Source organism: Drosophila albomicans, chromosome X, assembly GCF_009650485.2.
Source record: "Drosophila albomicans strain 15112-1751.03 chromosome X, ASM965048v2, whole genome shotgun sequence".
NCBI lineage: Eukaryota > Metazoa > Arthropoda > Insecta > Diptera > Drosophilidae > Drosophila > Drosophila albomicans.
This window is the reverse complement of record NC_047627.2, coordinates 7,507,019-7,524,751: the sequence shown is the minus strand read 5'-3', so window position 1 is coordinate 7,524,751 and position 17,733 is coordinate 7,507,019. Positions and strand designations below refer to the sequence as shown.

General features: G+C 36.1%; 1 protein-coding gene and 1 long non-coding RNA gene across 3 annotated transcripts in view; both read right to left on the bottom strand.

Moving 5' to 3' along the window:
- Positions 1 to 17,733, bottom strand: part of LOC117578104 (uncharacterized) — a 156,242-nt gene that overhangs the window by 41,517 nt on the left and 96,992 nt on the right. The gene's annotated exons all lie outside the window — the stretch shown is intronic.
- Positions 9,224 to 10,283, bottom strand: LOC127566403 (uncharacterized). Its single transcript, XR_007955705.1, has 3 exons — positions 10,218 to 10,283; positions 10,044 to 10,145; positions 9,224 to 9,994 (listed from the first exon to the last, which is right to left on the bottom strand). It is a non-coding gene; the product is annotated as an uncharacterized LOC127566403 (long non-coding RNA).

Below are 17,733 nucleotides of genomic sequence, written 5' to 3'. Positions count from 1 at the left end.
AATAGAATGTATAATTAATTTTTTTGGTAATTTTTCACTTTGAACAAAAATAAATATGTTTTACATTATATTCATTCTTTATATGTATATATTATTAAAATGAATAAATGATTTTTGTTCATTATTTTCTATTTGAACTGCATATTAGAAAATAATAGAATATAGAACTGATTTGTTTTTTGCTATATTTGCCATTTGAACTGCTCTTCAATTCAACAATTCTTTATATGTATATATTATATGTATATATTATATATGCATTTCAATATATTAAGTTATAATAAAATGAATAAATGATTTTTGTTCATTATTTTCGATTTGAACTGCATATTATAATATAATAGAATATAAAATTGATTTGTTTTTTTGCTATATTTACCATTTGAACTGCTCTTCAATTCAACAATAATTTGAAATCTATCAAAGTCAATGACTAAATGAATGCACCCAGCAAATGTCAGTGTATGCAAATGTGCACAAACAATGGGAATTAGTCAACACTGCTCGTATGGATGTCAACAATTCGTATCCATATGCCTGGCTGCGCACGGGCGCACCTCAGAAAAAAAAATACAGTAACAACAACAACAACAGCAGAAAAGAGAAAGCCAAGGCAGCGAGGGGGAAGGAAGTGGAGAGCGGGAGGCGGCCAAAGCAGAGCAGAGCGGGGTAGGGTAGGTGTTGAACATTTCTGACAACTGCAACTGGTGACCCCAATTTAAGGGAGGGGTAATGTGTGTCAATAACTGACGCCTGCTAATAGCCGTTCATTGATATGAGATGTTGTTTATTGTTGACCAAGCAGAAGGAGAAGTGATCAACTATTGCTCTTGCTGCTGCTGTTTACACTGCACTATGTTACACTGTGCACACTGGAACTCAAGAGATCGTTGCACTTTCAATGCTTACAAAGTTCATAGAGCAAGTGACTGAACGATTTTGGTGACTCAGTAGCAGTTTTTGATATCTGAATCTGAGCTGAAACTATTACACAAAGTGTAGCAATCAAATCTTTAAAGTATTTTGCAGTCGAGCACGCTCGTTTTGGGGCAATTTTTGCAATTGTTTTCTTGGCAATTTGCGAGACGCCCACGTCGAGATGAATATGTAATGTTCAAAACATGACCATGAGTTGGCATAAGAGGCATTTTAGTTTCGATTACAAATGTCGAAAAGTTATAAATGAAATGTCGGAATTGTGCATATGAGATCCAAGTACACAGCAACAGCAACAACAACAGCAACAACAACTGCTCAAGACTACGGCTACACGTGCCGTTTGAAATATGAATTTTAATTTCCTGCATTTTCTGACTATGACAGCGAAAAATTCTGTGTTTTTTTTTTGTTTTACTTTTTTGGAATACCCTTTGGCGTATGAGGCGCAAAATTACACTGAGTGTGGACTGTGGCAAACCGGTAGTCAATCAATCAATCAATCAGTCAATCAAACGAAAGTTTTACCCCAAATGCATTTCAACACACACTCACAATTAGTAATGTTAATGAGTCTGCTGCAGGCAAAGAATCTTTGCCCCAATCTTAATGAACTCTAAACATGCAACAGAGGAATGGCAAAAAAAAAAAAAAAAAAACAGAAGAGCGAGAGGGCGATGGGAAAGCTGTGAACTAGGCAATCGGGTTTGGTCCCTGACCAGACAGCCTCTTTTTTTTTCCATACACACATACATACATATGTATGTATGTATTTTCTTTGAACAGAACAAAGAGCAAAGAAGCGCTCTTAATGCGCTTTAAACGACTCGAGTGTCAAATGGGAGGTTATCTTTTCTTTTTGTTTCTGCTTTTTTTTTGTCGCAGAAGAATTGTGGAACTGCGTGTAGAATGTAGAACGAAGCGTGAAGAAGTGCGGAACAACAAACGGCCAACGCGACGACGACGACGACGAAGACGACGACGATTGTCGCAGATCACGCAGATCTTTTGCTCACCCAGAGCGAACTTAAATGAAGAAGAAGGGGAACCAACTGACTGTCAACAGTAATAGTAAAAATAATAACAATAACAATAATAATAATAATGAAAACCGAGCAAGAGTCGCTTGGCTTTCAAGGTTAATTGTGCAATAATTTATGAAATTTATGAAATGGCAAAACACAAAACAAACAAACAAGCCAAAACAACAGCAACAGCAAAAGTTACATGCGGTCAGGGCATTGTTCAGACATATGTTTCGTCGTGTTTCTGCTGATTCATTGTGTATGGTAAACACCATTGACTGATTGACCGATTGATTGACAATCAAAAAGTAATAATTGTGTCAGTTGAAAAAGCTGGCGCATTTCGTTTTAAGCAGCATTCAAATGAGTTTCCCACGAATCAAAAAGCTTTTCAGGAAATTCATTCATTTCCCGCCAAGGTCGCCGATTATTTATTTATTTATTTTCAGCAAAACCGAATAAACGAAAATCATTGCGATTTTATTTTATTTATTTCATCGGCGTGTGCAACTTTTAAATCTTTCAGCCAAGCATATTTATTTGTATTTGCCAATAAAAATCTGATCGCACTCGGCGAAAACAATCGCTGATTGAAAAGGAGTCGAAGAGCAATCTCATCAAATATGCGAAATGAGTAGGAAAATACCTTTCAGTCTAACTGACAGATCATGTGAATTTATACCACATCATTAAAGTAGCTAATGAACCGACGATGACCGAGACTGAGACCGAGACGAAGACAATGTGCAAATTCCAGAGGCAGATGCGATTGTGATTGCGATTGCGAATGTTGTGAATTATTTAAAAAGCCATTACATTTTTGGCCATTTGGCCATTTGGCAACAAGCACTTTGAATAACACTTTATGACTCTAAACGCGACGGCGAATGCCAAAACAAATACTAAATACTAAAATAACAACTGCAAGTGTAAATTGAAAACAACCGAAAAGAAACTATGAGAAAATATGACACCGAAAATGTTGGAAGCAATTAAATTTAATGGCTCAAATGAAAAGCCAGGCAGGCAGCAGGCAGCAGGCATCATAAATTACAATTTTTGGAAAAATGAAATGTTGAAAACAAAATGCAAAAATCATTTAGTAAATTGTGCACAAACAAATAAATGGTCAGCGAAAACAAAAACAGAAACCGAAAAGCCAAAGCAATTGCTGAACTCTCAACCCGCGAAAATAAACAAATAATAAATACGAAAATAAAAACGCCACGTTTATATACATATATATTTTTTTTTTTTGGCTTTTTGCACCATTTAAAAGGCAATGAAAGAACATGAAGAACAACAGCCGAAACACAACAGAAGAGAACAACAACTATTGAGTAAACTTCCGGAATTGAAGATTCAACAACAACACGAATGCGAATGTGAATCCAAAGCCAAATTCGAATTTAAATTCAAATTCAGTTCAGTTGAGTTCTGGGCTGGCAATAAACTCTTGTATGTGTGTGTCTGTGTGTGTGTGTTGGGTTCAAGGCGAGAAAAGCGACGAAAATGATTTCAGAAATCGCATTAACAACGAGAAAGCTGGTCAACTGATCCACAAAGTGTTGTTCTTTTTTTTTTTGTTGGTTGACGAGGCCGCGTCAGCAACGTGGGTGCCTTGCTGCTGTGATGCGGATGCTGTTGCTATTGCGGTTGCGGAAGGTGGGTAAAGGGAGAGACGGAGAGAGAGAGATAGAGGGAGGTGAAGATGGGTTCATGGCATGGCAAACGCCCAATTAGCTCTTAAGAGTGCAAATGCGAGGCACGCGAGATGACATTCAATGGTGATGCTGACGCTGATGATGACGATGACGATGATGATGACGATGATGATGATGATGATGATTCGCATCGCATCGCCGCGCATCGCATTTGAGGGGCCAACAAACTTTTGCCCACATCGCTGCCAATAAAAATTCAAAATTTGGCCAAACTGTTTAAAAACTGTCGAGGACTCAAGGGGCATATTGGTTGGTGTCAGATATCAAGCGACGACCTCTGGCTATTTGCATAATTATTTTGAAAAGCAGCAAACGTAAATTCGTAAAGCGAATAATAATAATAAAAGTGAAAATACAACAAAAATATATTGAATAATGCAGATGAATTCACTTTTAGATTATATTACAAGAAATATGCGCCAAAGTTTTTTTTTTTCTTTTTAAAGCTGCCAATTTGTTTGTAACATAATTTTGTGGTTATTTTTTTTTTTAATATTGGCAAGTTGTTATGCGATATATTTTTGGATCTTGTGTTTTTTAATTTCTTTGACGACTTAAACAAGAAAATATAAATATAATATAAATAAAATAAAATTAATAAAATACAAAACAAAAATAATATAAATAAAATAAAATTAATAAAATACAAAACAAAAAAATTTCCATAAAAAACTGCCAAAATAAAAAAATGTTTAATAATAAATGTAATTAAATCCAAAACATATTCTTTTTTTAACTCAATAAGAAACAAAATTTAAAATATATACTTTAGTTTTGGAACAAAATATAAAATTGACTAAGAAATAAACTCAAAAAATTTGAAAATGAAATAATAAAAGCAACCAGAAATCAGAAACATATCAGAAATAAATTAAATAAAACAGAAATTCCAAAAATGCAATACTTTAGCGAATATTCACTGACTTTACAGGGTATTTGGCAGTCGATCAGCTTGGCGTTTTGCACACATACTGAACTTGTTGCTTTTTGCTGTCGCTGTCTTGCTTGACAAATTATGAACACGTTTCTTGTATTTAAATAATGATTTCGCGTAATTGTTGTTTTTGTTGTTGTTGTCTTAAGATTTTGTTGGTGCGTCGAACTGTCCGAGTTGCTGATAAGATCGATTGCTGATGTCGCCGATGACGACACAAAACCAGCAGCAGACAAAACCGACAGCAGACCTTCGTTTGCTTCGATTCGATTGTCACTGTCACATACACACACACACACACATACACTCTCTTTGCTCCCCACAACAGTTGGCAGAAGGCAGAAGGCCGGCGAAAGGCATTTAACCCAAACGCTTGGACGGTCAACAGTTTCTGTGGCAGGTTCATGGCAGTTATATGGCCAGCCTTTATAGTAGTTGTGGCGATTTTATGTAGGTTTGTGACTTCCCTCCCGAAATGAGCAAGTAACAGAAAAAACAAAAAAAAAAACAAGGGAGAAACAGAAACGATGTCAAAGTGCATTGACATCGCACTTTTCAGTCTCGAGTTGAAAAAGAGTAGAGTCGAAAGGCGAATGCGAATTAGAAATGATTTGACATTGCAAGCTGTGGACCACACACAAAGCTGCACAAAGTACAATTTGTGCTGATTAAGCGACTAAACGACGATTGTTGATCGTGGTCAACAACAGGTTGATTGACCAGCTGCAGCTTGTATCAATATCTGCCGCATTATGTTTATGAAAAACAAAAACAAAAACAAAAGTGAAAGTCAATTGGCGATTGAATACTTTTGATTGCCTATTTGTTGACGTTGACCTACTGCAGAAGCTGAACTTGCCACAGGCCAATAGACAACAACGACAACAACGACGACGACGCACTTTGAGCACAAAATGCAGCCAGACTGGAATGAAGATGATGATGATGGCAGATGACTCAGTGTGAGATACTTTTAGCCTGCTGCCCAGCAAATGGCAACATATATATAGAGTGAGTATATATATATATATATACATATATTCTGCTGTACAGACAAATGCTAAGCAGCCGCCTTTAGTGAGTCATGGCGAATTGCGAATGGCGATGCAACGCAGTTAGTTTTGGCAGCCACAGAAAAAGAGACCCAGATGCCAGATGCAAACACACACGGAGATTGAGATACAGATACAGATACAAATACAGTTGTTGCTAAAACTTTAAGTTCTGTCCGACTGCATGACTCACACCACAGAGTAAAGCGAGAGATGGAAGCAGATTAATGACCAAACGGATCGTTCGTTCGTTCGTTCTGAAAACCAGAAAAAGACTTGCCTCCTTTTGGCCAATTGTTTGTTTCATATTTTTGTTATGCTCACCTGCAAAGAAAAAGAAGAAACGAAAAGGCACACAATTAGCATATATCGCAGAGCATAATTATAATTACAATTAAATAGAAATCTATTGTATGTATATCTCTTTGCCAGCAATTTATCTCAGGCAAGTGGCTAAAATGAAATACGCAAAAATCATTGAATTTATTGATGCATTTAAATTCGGCAGCAAAAAAAGAAACAAAAAAAAACAATAGAATACAAATCTATGCAATTAAAATTTAAAATACTTCAACAACAAGTGATTCATGAATTTAAATAACACAATTTATAATTTCCAGGAAAATTCTGCGTATCTTTCGCTTTAAATATTATAACATTTGCAATGCTGATAAAGGAAATTCAATTGAAGAACATTTTCAAGATGCTTGCCAAGAGACCTCAAGACTTTCAAGTTCGATATCTATATACAGCATTGGTATTCTTATTGAGTTTTCTTTCTGGGAAAGCGCAAAAAAGTAAAAGGAGCAATAAGTTACGTGTGGGTGTTGCCCGAAATTGAAAAGTGAAAAGCGTTGCAAACAATACGTAAATAACACAGACACAAAAACGAAATATATATATATATAGACAAATGCTATTACAAGTCTAACAAGTAACTGACTGACTGTCTGACTGACTGACTGTAGACTAACTAATTGTTAGACTCGAGACAGTGCAAAAGAGGGCGGGGTGTCGGTTTAATAACTCAGTTGAAAAGAAAAGCAAAGAAAAGAAAAGTGAAAAGAGCAAATGCTCGTAAAAATAGAAATGGAATTGGACACACGACAATGACAATGAGGGGCAAAAATACTGGTAATGGAATTGGAAATGGGGGAAAGAAAAAAACGGCACACAAAACGAAATTGAGGCCGACGCGTAAATTACAAATCAATAAACGATACAATATGCATAGGCCAAAGTTCCTCATTTGGCCAGAAGAAAACCTAGTCACAGTCCCAGTCCCAGTCCATGCAACAGCAACAGCACTTCTTGTTGCAAGTTCTTGCTGTGGGGCACAGACTGAATGACTCTGAGAAGACTGACTGAATGACTGACTGACTGTCTTGCCTGGCAGCCATTGAACCTTGGGCGAGGAATGCACACTCGTAGAATGGGAATGAAAATGAAAACGAGTTGTTGTCGTTGACGTCGTTGTCGTTGCTCAAGAGTTTTCCTGGTAAATTGCAGAAGCAACAGCAGCAACAACAACAGCAACAACAACAACAGCGGGCTAAATCCAAATGCCAGCGACAAAGCGACGACAACTTTGCTGTTCATGTTTGCTGACGATGAGAGGATGAGGATGATGAGCCAGAATGAGAACGAAACGTAGGCACAGCACAGCAGGAGCTAGCTGTGGAGCGACAATTCGTTTGTGCAACAATTTCATGTGTCAACAGCAAATCCACGCTGATGTCCATAATAACAAACAAGTAAAACTTCAATCGGAGAGTGCTCGACTGTGAGATACAGAACAGTGTGGTATTTTACAAATAAAATTATATTAAATATACCATATTATTAAAAAAAAAATACTGAAATTTACAAAAGGCTATATTTGGCATACATACTAAATATACTTAAGATTGTGGTATTATACCTAAAATATACCGAATTAGTATTTCGAAAAAATACTAAAAGATGCCAAATGCTGTATTTGATATATCTATATAGCACAACCATGCGGTATTATACTTAAAATATAACAAATTGATATTCCGAAAAAGGCTGAAATATTATACCAAAAAAATACTAAAATTTACAAAAGGCTATATTTGGTATATGTACATACAAAATATACTTTCGGTATTATACTTATAATTGTGGTATTATACCTAAAATATACCGAATTAACATTTCGAAAAATACTAAAAGATACCAAATGCTGTATTTGATATACCTATAAAGCACAACCGTGCGGTATTATACTTAAAATATACCAAATTGATATTCCGAAAAATACTGAAATATACCAAAGGCCATATTTTGTATATCCGTATTCTATAACATTCAAAATATAATATGGATTACAAAATATACCAAAACGTAATCCATTTTCATTAAACCCAAAACAGTGTGGTACAAAAGATATATAAAACTGCATCAGTCATTTTTCAATATATTTATTTATCACTGAAATATACCGATATATCAATATACTATGACCATCAAAATATACAATGGAGTACAAAATATACCAGATTGTTAGCCAAAACAACTCAGAACCAACAACAACAGCTTTTTTTCAATATGTTTATTTATTATTTGTATTTCTTTAAGAACTCAGCATCAGGACCAAGTGATTCAACTCTTATCAAATGTATCTTAAGTCCAGCACTGAGCGACTTAGCGACTGATGATGATAACAACAGACGACAGCCAAGCTTTGATAAGTCGACTTTAATAAGCTTAATGCGAATGCGAATGCAAATGCAAAAAAAATATGTGTAGTATGTATATACAAATGCGAATGGCTTATCATTTAGAATTGTTCCTTTTTGTTTTTGTTAATTACTCTGGTGCAGTGCACATTTAATATATTATTGCTTGTAGCTGTTATCACGCACTTCACTGCCAGCTGTGTTTTCAGTTCGTTATCAGCTGAGCAGCTGTATGTGGCGCACAATCTACACACAGCGACAACGACAACGACAGCAGCCGATCAAGTGGATCATTTAATTGGAAAAGCCATTGAGGGGAAAAACTGCCAATTATTGTGTGTGTGTGTTTTATGAGTCGTCGCCATTTCGATGATGATGAATAATTGGCGGAAAATCAAGAGATTAAAGCGGGCAGCGCGACTCGAATTCGTCATGACGAAATTTCCATGCGAAAATTTCGCATACAAGTTTGCTGTTGTTGTTGTTGTTGTTGTTGTTGTTTACCATCTCGGCATTGATAATGACGTTGCTGCTATCGCGCAGCATTCCAAAGTCAAGCACAACAAACAACACGCACACCCTCTCTGGTATTGCACAAATATATATTTGCATAAACAAATCGCCTGTCAGTTATTCAATTCTCTCTCTCTCTGTGTTTCCTCAGCGTTTGTCCGTCGTAAACTAGTTTCAATTGGAATTGGAATTTGGACAAAAGAATGGCAAAGTTAGAGGAGGGGGTAAGCTAGAGGGGCACATCTGCAGCAACAGCTTTGTGGAAAGAACAACAACATTGTCAATATAAATTTATATTAAATATCAGGCAAAGCGCAAAGCATTTGACAGGTTTTGTTCTCAGCCATCACATGCACATACGCATACACATACATATATATACATATATATTCACATTCGCATTCGCCATTCGCATTTACATGCGAGGCACTGAATTGTTGATGCGTGTCAAGAAGCATCGAAAGAGCAGCTCTCGTTCTCGTTCTCTCGTTCACTCTGCGGATTCAATTGTGCGGGCATTAGTATGATAAATGATATCAGGCTTAGTTCAGTCCGTTATCGGGTTGTCTCCATCTCCTTCTCCTCTCTCCTCTCTTGTTCCCTGCATCACTTCACTTGTTTATTCTGTGCTCTGCATCCTAACCCCAGCTATGTTTATGTGTGTGTGATGTGCTTCCTCTGGTCATGGCTTTGGTTTCATTTGCTTTTCGCTGCCATTGATAGCAGGCAACAAAGCGAGTTGGGGGAGAGAGCGAGCGAGGGTGGTTCAACAAGTCCTAATTACCACAGAACTGCAAACTCTTTAAAACTCAATATCAAATTTCGCATTCAACTATGATGAACTTTCAACTTAATGAGTTCTCTCTTCATTATTTTCTGTGTAAGTCACGCCAATTAAAATCATTTTCCAACCCTTTTCTGCACAGATTAGATTTCCATTGAATTTGCACCTTGTGCATAGCTTTTTTGCACACTCAGTCAACCCACGCTCTCTCTCAACCCCTCCTTAACTCTTCTTCATTGTCAATTATGTTATAGTATTTGAATTGATATAAATTGCAGACGATTTCCGCATGCGAGCATAAACAATAATAAATCGTTGAACTCGCTGCAATGAATTTGAATTGTAATTCAAATACTCTCCCTCACTCACTCACACTTGACACTTTATTTCCTAGAGATGCGTCTTCGGTTTCTACAAATTTGTTGGGCAATCTTTTTAATCTCTTTCGCTGCCACTTCCGGTGGCCAAAAATGTTCTAAACAAAACGGCCATTAAATTGATTAATAAATTATGCGAGAGAATCATATTCAAGAACACAAATACATACTTATTTTCCGCGTGCCGAAGATTTAATACTTTTTCACAAATTGCTTTTTAAGTGAGGGCAATAAATTATTTCGTTTTCGTATGAGTGAAAATTCAAAATGTTTTGTAGGCAATCGTCATCGATTTGTATGACAAAAGGCAAATACCCCGAAGTGTTAGGGTATTACAAGCAAGCCACATTAAAAATCAGTTAGCGAAGGACGGATAAAGCTTCGATATTTACCGAAAATTTATGCAAAATGCTAAACATAAGCGAAATAAAGCATCCCAAAACATTTCAATTAGCAGATGAGTTATTTTCGGTGTTGTTTTGTATAATTTATGTAAGCTCTCCCCTCCCTCTTCACCTGAGGGTGTGGCCAAAGGTCAGCAAACAAAATCCAATTGATATCAAGTCAGCAAGTCCAGAAGCCAACCCAACAGCTTCTGCAACTTTAATTCAAACCAAAAACTAACAACGAACGGAATAATAAAAAAAAAAATGTATACAGAGACAAACAAATAAAGTTCAAGGCCAGTTACAAAAAGCGGTAGCAATGATAAAAAAAAAACGAAGAAAAAAATTAAGTATACGACGTGTTGTGCTGTGTGTGTATTGTATTTGGGAACAAGAAGCGCCCCACGAATCGAAGGCCAAAAATCATATAAATCAATAAAAATCGAAACCATAGAATACAAAACAAATCACGGCATTATATATTGATTGAAAATTGTGGAAAATCGCAGTAGCAATGACAGCAATGACATTGCTTTATCGCTATGGACAGACACACATTGAGTGATGTCTGAGGCGAGCAGAACAAATAACGAAATTGATTTACAGAATTTTGTTAAACTTGAACTTGCTGCAAGACAGACAGACAGACAGACACACAAAAAACTGAGTGGCTGGCCCATCAAAACGATTTGCGGAAGTGGGCGGGGCAGAGGAATGTGGCTGATTACCGCAGCTCATTTGGCAGTCAATTAAGGGCATCAGGCCCCATTGAATGGGGTGCGAAAGCAGCTAAAAGCTGATTAGAAGCTGCGCACAGATGATTAATAATAGAAGTCGAGTAGACCAAGGATCACGTTGAGTGACTCGCAAATATCCTGCAAAGTGATGATGACGAAATGAACACGTTTCCATTACAGGGTATTATAGGCCAAACAATGCTTGTGAAATGCCTTCTCTAGGTGGCTGCTTCGGCTGCTGCTCATTAGCATTGGCAATCATTAGCATGGCTTATGTAATCAGCAGGTAACACAAGCACAAGCAACTGGCAACTGGTAACAGGTTAACGGTAGGCCGTAGCCGTTGTTCCCAGCACGCCATGCCACACGCATTGCCACAGCAAAATTGAGACCAAGTCGAGTCGAGTAGGCTCCAGCTGCAAACTAATTGGCAACATGATTTGTGCCACAGCAACTTGGCGCATTCTTTATCTCTCTCTCTCTCTCTCTGTCGTCATATAATTGGCGCAACGGGTGAGAAAGCTGTGAAAGGGCAACACATCATCATCTTGTAATATGCATAAGTATTGCAAAAAAAAACAAAGCTTGACCCCGATAACGCATTGTGGCCATGAACTCTAGAGGGCGCTAATGTAACTTTCTGTCTGTCCGTCTCTTAAAATGTGTCTAACATATTAAATATAAATATTATTTAACCAAATTTTTGGAGGGAGCTTTCTTTCTTATAAACGCTCAATCAAGCTAGTTTTTCGATTTAAGTTTGGGATGGCTTTCGTATGGAAAGCTCATTCTACTTTCCGTCCGTCCGTCTGTGTAAAGTTATCTAACTTAGGTACAAAAAGAGCTATGAAACTTAGCTCTTGCATTTAGCTTCCTCTTCTATAAACGCTCAATTGAGCTAGTTTTTCGCTTTGAATTTACACTGATTTTCAATTAATTCCAATTTCCCTATGTCCGTTTAATAAAACTTATCCAACTTAGCGCTATCTAATTTAATACTTTCGAGTAGCTTCATTTTCGTTGAGCTTATGATTCTTTAAGCTTGAATTCAGCATTTTCCGAATGGAAAGCGACCCCGTTTAAGTCCCTGAAAAAGACGCTACCATCGATGCTGCACCGATCGTAAATACAAAACGAGACCTAGTTAAATGCAATTAGCTAAACGAGGTAACGCTAAAAAGACCTTAACCAAGCTCTCAGTTACACACACACATGCTTTCAGGTGTCAGGCAATAAGTCAGCGCTTGAACAGGAGTTGAACGGCAAACAACAACAAAAAAATAAAAAATATATATCGCCAAAACGTTGGCAAAACCATGTGAAACAACGCGACACGATGCGATGCGAGTGTGTCAGTGTAAGTTTTATGCTTATGTATGACACACTGACGACAGCTGATTAATTTGAAGACAACACAAAACGAACAGCGACATTTTGTTTATCATTTTTTATGTTTCGGGTTTTTTTTTTTTTTGAATATTCGTTGTTCGTTCGGCGACACTTGAACGAACAACGAGCTTAATGATGCCTAATGCAAAAGGTTAATGATAACATTTGTTTAATATTTCGCAGCATCAGCCGAAACATGCATTGCGATTGCGAGCGAGAGTGTGTGTGTGTGTGAGTGTGAGAGTTCAAGACCCCCTTTTGCGCCCCAACCAAGAGTGACCCCTTTAACCCAACATTTGTTAAACATGCTGGGGACAAATCAACTTTGACTTGCATGCAGCATTTGCGCCTGCGCAATTGCCCAGACTGGCATCTCTTTCTCTATCTCTGGCATGATTGATGATGCAAAAGTTCACACAAAAAGGCAGCCAAAAAAATAATAATAATAATAATAAATAAATGAAAAACAAAAGAGCACATGAAAAACGACGCCAATGTTGACGACAATCGCAATGAGGAAGGCGATGTTGATGACGATACCGATGCTGATGCTGATGATGACAATGTTAATGGCATTGGGCGATAGCAAAGACGATGATGTCGTGTGTGTGTGTGTGTGTGTGTGAACCACAGACAAAAAGGAAATTTTACAATGCTTTGTCAACACATTAACCCAGCGACAGAACTGTCAAAATGAGCAATATACGTTGAAATATAATATTTAATTTGCCATTCTTGGGAAAAAGTCGATCTTTTATAATAATAATATTCTAACTTGCTAAATATATATTGTCCTAAAATTTACTTCACTTAGGAAAAGGAAGAGGTTTATCTTTAAATGATATATTCCAACTTGCTAAATATATACTGTTCAAAAATATACTTCACTTAGGAAAAGGTTTGACTATAAATTCAATATCCAAAATATATTTTCTCAAAATGTACTTCACTATAATAGAACTTTTTAAGTATGGTTTCATAAATGTATAGAACTTTTACAATATTTCTTCCAACAAAATTAAAAACAAGAAAGGATTAAGATATAGAAATAAATGATATAATATTTATTTCTTTATCAATTTTCTAAATTCCAGCAATTTTCAATTTAAAAAATGTTTAAACATTTTTGTTTGCTAAACTTTGAGTCTGTATAAATGTCAAGTTGTCATTACTTTCGCACGAGTCTTTTGGTTAATATTCTACCCCTTTAACCCCGTCGCCGTCGCTGTCGCTGTCGCTATAATCGAGTATATAACAATGAGCGCTGCAAATAAAACTTCAAATTGTTTTACGTGTTGGCCAAAAAGTGTCAGAGCATTTGGACTGACTGCTGGGTCGCAGTATTTTCTTTAGTGCCACTTCTTTACTTTACGTTTTGTGTTTTCTGTTTTCTGTTTTTTTTTTGGCGCACATTTTCCCAAATGAAAAATCACGTAGTCCGCGTGTCGAGCATGTGGAGCGACTAAGATGCTCTCTCTCGCTTGCTCTTTCTCTCTCTCACTCTATCGGTGTATGTGAAACTGTCATAAAAATGAGATAAACATCTTTTTAACCAAAAAAAAAAAATAAAAACAATGGCAAAAAGGCAGCAGCAAAAGCAGCTTGAACAGCGTCTGGAGGCGCACAAGCGTGCTTAAGATTTACGGCTTGTTTGGGGCCGGGCTATAAAAATAGTTGAAAACAATTTACTTAGACTTGTGTATAGTAAAGCCGGCAGCTGTTGAGCTGTTGAGCTCTCTCAACAAGCGCTTTTTTTATGCGCAAAACATGCAAAAATTTCAAACAAATTAAATGAGTTACATTTCATACGATTTGCGATGCAACAATCGCTGGTCAAGAGTTCAGTGAAGAAGAAAAAAAAAAACAAATACAAAATAAAATATATATACAGATGTGTACAGATATACCTACATATAATGCCCAATCAGTTGAGGCGTTTTGTGGGCGACTCGTAAAAATTTGTTTACTTCGTCTACTTAATGTTGTTAGTGCCATTGTGGCAAATGTCGTGCTGTTGACACACTGCATCTGTGTTTGTGTGGGAAGCAAGTGCCGCAAATCCACAAAGTATCTATGTGAGTTACCCCCTTCCCCTTACCACCCCACTCTATCTCTCTTTGTGTCCATGTGTGTGTGCGCCTGTTGAGCTTCGCTACCCATTAAATACCGACCAAAAAGGGTAGAACACCAGAATCTATTATAACCTTTTTTCTTTGCTGTTCTATTATTTTATAACTTAACGAAACTTTTGAACATTTCTCTAAAAGTGCATACAATTTTTAAATACTCTTTAACTACATTATAAGTAAACACTTTAGTCAACTAACCATCATCTAACATATGTACATAAAATATCTTTTATAATTTTATCCTTTAGAATTTTTAAAACATTATTTCTTGTATAAAAATAAAATCCTTTAACATTTTTCTTGTCATATATTTTTCTTTCCTAATTTTGAACAATAAATACTTTTATTGAGAATAAGTTCAAAAAAATTTTTGTTGGGTAAAAAAAGTACAGATTTCTAAAATTGCATTAAATATAAAAAAATGCAAAAATTTAATTTTTATATTTGTCTTTTATAATTTATATGTAGTGAAACCTTTAAAATGTTTCTACATTATTTGTAGGGTTTTCAAAATTTCTAAAACTGCCCAAAATGGGCAAAAAATGGTGAAAAATAATAAAAGCAAGAAGATTTCTATACTTGCATTAAACTTTGAAACACTAATTAAACAAATACAAATATTTACTTTTTTTATGTGTCTGTCACAATTTAAAATTAGTCAAAACTTCAAAACTGTTTGAAGTTTTTTTTTTTAAAAATATCACAAAATGGTGAAAATCTAAAGAATTTAGTTTCAGAATTCATCTTCAGTTAACTAAAATTCATTTTAGATTCGTTTTCACTTCATTGCCTGTTTTTAATGTTCAACTCTTTCAACAAATATGTTATTCCCCTTCCACAGGGCACTTTGTAGTCGAGCACTCTCAACGCTTGCGTGTTTGTGATTATTTTCTTTTGGTTTGCTGCCCTCTGACGCTGACGCTTGGATTCTAATGCACATCCTCTTTACAAGCCTTCACAATTGCCTCCCCATTGATACATAGAACGTGGGAATTTCGCAGTGAGTTCAACTTTGGGGTTCAGCCAGAGTTTAGTTTAGCTCCCCAACATCATAATGACGATGATCATTATCAGCAGCAGCAGCCGCAGCCGCAGTCATCGTCATCATCGTAAATTACAATTCGCTCGCCGTCAAGATTTATCGGCAGTGACATTAAGCTCAAGTTATTTATTTATTTATTTCTTTTCGTCTGTTTGCGTTTTTTTCTGTTTTTCTTTTTTTTTTTATAGCCTGAGAACCATCGTTGAAAGGCGGCTGCGCGGCGGCGTCTGCCTAATTTGATTTTTATTGTACTTTTGTACTTTTTTTTTATGGTATTCGCCACCTCGCCACAAAGCGATCAATATCATATATTTATGCCACCGCACACATTCTGGTCAATTTGCTACACGTGTGCTAAGCCAAAGTGAGTGGGGCAAAAGGCAAAAGGAAGAGCTGAAGAGCTGCATAGAATATTTGAGGCCCGCAGCTTTTTGGCAAGCTGCGTAAATTGCAAGTTAATGAGCTCAAGTGGCCAGGCCAAGAAGCGTTCTCGCTGCCGCTCCGCCCATCGCCTAAATAAAATATAAATTCAAATCAAACAAAAAATTACATGCCCGCATTCTGAGTGCTGAGCGAGTGTGAGGGTGGCAAACAAACAGATATATAGAATACTATAATATAAGTATATAGAGAACCGGATCCAGAGACCCATGCCCATCAATTAAAACTGACAACGTCGGCGTTTATTACGCGCTCATCAACGCTCACTTAACCCAGAGTTGAGGGAGGGAATTAACAACTCCGTTGAATTGCTTGTTTATTTAACTGTTGCAACTGCAACTGCAACTGCAGTTAACCGTTGACCTTTTTCAATGCCACCCCCGTTGACAACAGTAAAGGAAATGGAAATAGAAGCAAGTAAGAAAGCTGCAGTCGAGGGTGCCCGACTGTGAGATACCCGTTACACATTATGAATAAAATCAATACAGTGCGGTATTAATTTCAAAATATACCGAACTAATATACTGCAAAAATACTACAAAATATACCAAAGACATACAGTCTTTGGCACAGTATTCAAAATCTACCAAATTAATATACCACAAAAATACTATAAATATACCGAATTGTATTTTTGGTACAGTACTACATTCAAAATATACCAAAAACTCAATCTTTGACACAAAATTTAAAATATACCAAATAAATATACCACAAAAATACTATAATTATACCAAATTGTATTTTTGGTGCAGTACTACATTCAAAATATACCAAATTGTTATACAATAAAATACCACAAATATACCAAATGATATATTTGGTACAGTACTAAATTCAAAATATACCAAATTGTATTTTTGGCACAGTACTACATTTAAAATATACCAAATTGTTATACGATAAAATACCACAAATATACCAAATGATATATTTGGTACAGTACTAAATTCAAAATATACCATAGATTGCAAAATATACCAAATTGCCAGCCTAAGCAAATATATGGGGTCAGAAATGTCTCCTTTAGTCTGTTACATGTTTATAATACCCTTCTACCTCTTGGGTAACGGGTATAAAAGGAGGAAAACTGTACCAGCTAATTGATTCAGCATAATTCGAAAATTTGGAATTTTCAATATTATCAAGAAACATTATTAGACGCAATCACAAAATGTTTACGCGCTCGCACAATTCTAAGAAAGTTTTCCCCCCAAAAAGATTCAACAAAACATATGGAGGAAAAGTGTTGAAAATGCGCCTCAGAAAACAAAAAAAAACGCAAAACGAAACTAAGATCAAAAGCGAAGCAAAAGCAAACCAGTTGAACTTCAATCAACAATTAAATATTGTGTTATTTATATAACAAAAAAAAAAGAAGAAAAAAATGTAAAATGACGCTTACGAATGCAATTGTATCGCAGCTTCAATTTAATTCAAGGTAATTCACTTGTATTAATCGCATAAAACCATTGAATAAACACAATAAATGAATTGTGTAAATTATGTAAATAAATATAATCCGAGCGAACTTAGAGATCTCTGATTCAATGTCAATTGTC